We start from the raw sequence: 2,500 nt of genomic DNA, 5'->3' as shown, positions 1-2,500 counted from the left end.
AATTTATAAGAGCACAAGAAAAATCAGAACTTTGTGGTTTCCAGTGTTTCTAATATAAAAAGTCTTATTTGGGGTAAAGTATTACTGGCTTTTTAAAATGTGTGTTACATTTTTTTTGGCATTTAAGAATGATTTTAACTAAGATTATGGTGGGAAAAAGGGAGAAATAGCAATTTAATTTATAATACTTTTGGATGAGGATTCTAGGTAATAAATTTGATCTGATGAATCAATCCCTCTTTTGAAAACAAATCGCCTTTAACTGTTTACTCGACGGACTGTGGGGATTCCGGGAGAATTCTTATTGCTTATTGGATAGATAATGCATATTGCAGATGATGTGCAGATGATGTGCATTTTGATTAATATTTTCCCACTAGACCGCAACTGTTTCTATCTGTTAATTTTGATCTGATGGGAAAAGTGTGTTTCTGGGTAGTTTTAAGCTAGGACTCTTAAACAGTTAGCACATCAAAGATATGCATTTCCGTCAGCCTAAGTTCTGTTGCTGAAAGGAACTTCTAAGTGAAGGTAACATCTCAGAATGGTGCAGTACAAACAGGTGTGGAGATTTGTCTTCCATCTATCCCCAAAGAAATCACAACCCAAGCAAAAACAGTGCTTGTGTTCACACCTGTGTACTTCCCTTCTGATTGACAAGGGAGGAAATATTTAAATTTTCTTGGTCTTTCTGACTGGGTTGTTGCCAGTGTTACCAAATGCGGTGGTATTGACTGTGGTGCTTTTGGTGCTAATCGTGTATTTTGAAAGCAGACATTATTTCATACAGTTTGCTGAAAAGTGATAACTGCAGGTGGGCTGCGTGCAGTCAGGATTAGAGTCTTAAAAATGCTATTACAAATACAGGCCAGACAAAGTTACGGCAGAATATCATGAGAAGTATGACTCTGGAGCTAAGATAAATGTTCAGCAAAATAAGAAATGAATGAATTAAGAGCCTAGACTAAGTTCCAGATTTTCTATCTGTTGTGAGCTGGTGTTATTCCACTGCATACAAGGAAGCGCTGCAGATTTGAACCAGATGACGATCTGGTTCTCTGTGCATAGTCTTTGAATTTGGAATTGTTTCATAGTAATGTCTTTAATGGATGTCTCAAGTGCAGATTTTGCAAATTTGACAGATTTGGGCAGATTTTTATATCTTTGTAATGTATAAATGTAAAAATGTATGAAACTGTAAGGAAAAGCCATTCGTTTTTTCTTTCCTGGGGTCGTCCTTCTCTTGTATCGCTTAGTAAAGATGTTCAAAAAATTGTGGGGATTTCAGGAACTTCTTCTGCTGTAATTAAAATGTAATAAAGTTACATTACCGATGCTTTAATGGGAGTACATGTTTAAAACACTTTGTGAGGGAGACATCAGCCTATATCCCAACAATAAGAAAATAAGAAGAGCCTGCCTGCTTGAGAAACTTCTGCCTGATTTGCTTTATCCTCAAGTGATAGGGTGAATGAGATAGGCTTTGGAAATTATAGCTGCCATTGAGAACTAAGGCAAGACTCACTGTATTTCAGAAAATGAAAATTATGTAGTCCTATACAAGGGAGGGGCCGAATCCCCAGGGCATCTGTTTCCCATCAGTGTCCCACCATGCTTGCAGTCTGGCTTGGCACTCTAACATTTAACCTTCCCGGCAGGAGGTAGACCATAGGGCAACAAGGCTGCAGAATAATGAAACAAGAGTGTAGTGTGGTGTACAAAGCCTTTGTAAGTACAGAAGTTGAGACATTAAATGATCAGGGTACAGAGATATGAAAGTTCCAGATTTTTCTAAAAAGACCCCATTAGTCTCGCACAGAAAGAATACCGAGCTGTTTCTCAGCAGGCAAAGGGAAGGCCTTTCCCCATCTATCCATGCCTTTTTGCCCGCTGCTTTCAACTATTATAAAGATACAATTACCTTGGGAGATTGTGGCAGTTCAGTTGATTAGCACGGTGAATTAAAAGAATGAGTCACAAATGACATGTCCAGCTCTTCTCTACTAGTCCTTTGTATTCCCAGTGTACCTCACCCCTGTTGTAAGAAGGTCAAAAATTAGAGAGAGATAACAATTTTCAAGCAGCTAGCACTTAGGAGCAGAATTAACAATCATTCTGTATGTAATTGCCAGTTAATAGTAAATTGCCTTCTAGACTGTAAAATGCAATATAAACTGGTGGGCACCTAAAATTAAATTAATGAGGTATTTGCTGCATTTAAAAGTGAATAGTGCAAATTAATAACTGGGTACAATACTTGTTTTAATATATTTCTAATAGTGCATCAGTTGCTTGTTTAATAATAAATTTTAAAAGTGCTACCTGAAAAATTCTCTGTCTGGTTAAAGCGAGTGGTTTGTACAGGTTGTAGCCATAATTTTGCTGGTAAAGTCTTCCAGGTTTCTAAATTAAATATCAGAGATTATTTTTTAATTAGAATATAAGCACTGCAGTGTTATTTGATTATGGCAAATTGTGATTTGTATGCTTCTAAATGAAA

The 2,500-nt window shown here is 36.8% G+C and overlaps 1 protein-coding gene across 12 annotated transcripts in view; it reads left to right on the top strand.

Annotated features, from left to right (window-relative positions):
* The window catches only part of EBF3 (EBF transcription factor 3), a 118,605-nt gene that overhangs the window by 82,739 nt on the left and 33,366 nt on the right, over window positions 1-2,500 (top strand). The gene's annotated exons all lie outside the window — the stretch shown is intronic.

This window comes from Oxyura jamaicensis, chromosome 6 (assembly GCF_011077185.1).
Source record: "Oxyura jamaicensis isolate SHBP4307 breed ruddy duck chromosome 6, BPBGC_Ojam_1.0, whole genome shotgun sequence".
NCBI classification, from domain to species: domain Eukaryota; kingdom Metazoa; phylum Chordata; class Aves; order Anseriformes; family Anatidae; genus Oxyura; species Oxyura jamaicensis.
Note: the sequence above shows the minus strand (reverse complement) of the source record. Positions and strands in the feature narration are given on the sequence as shown.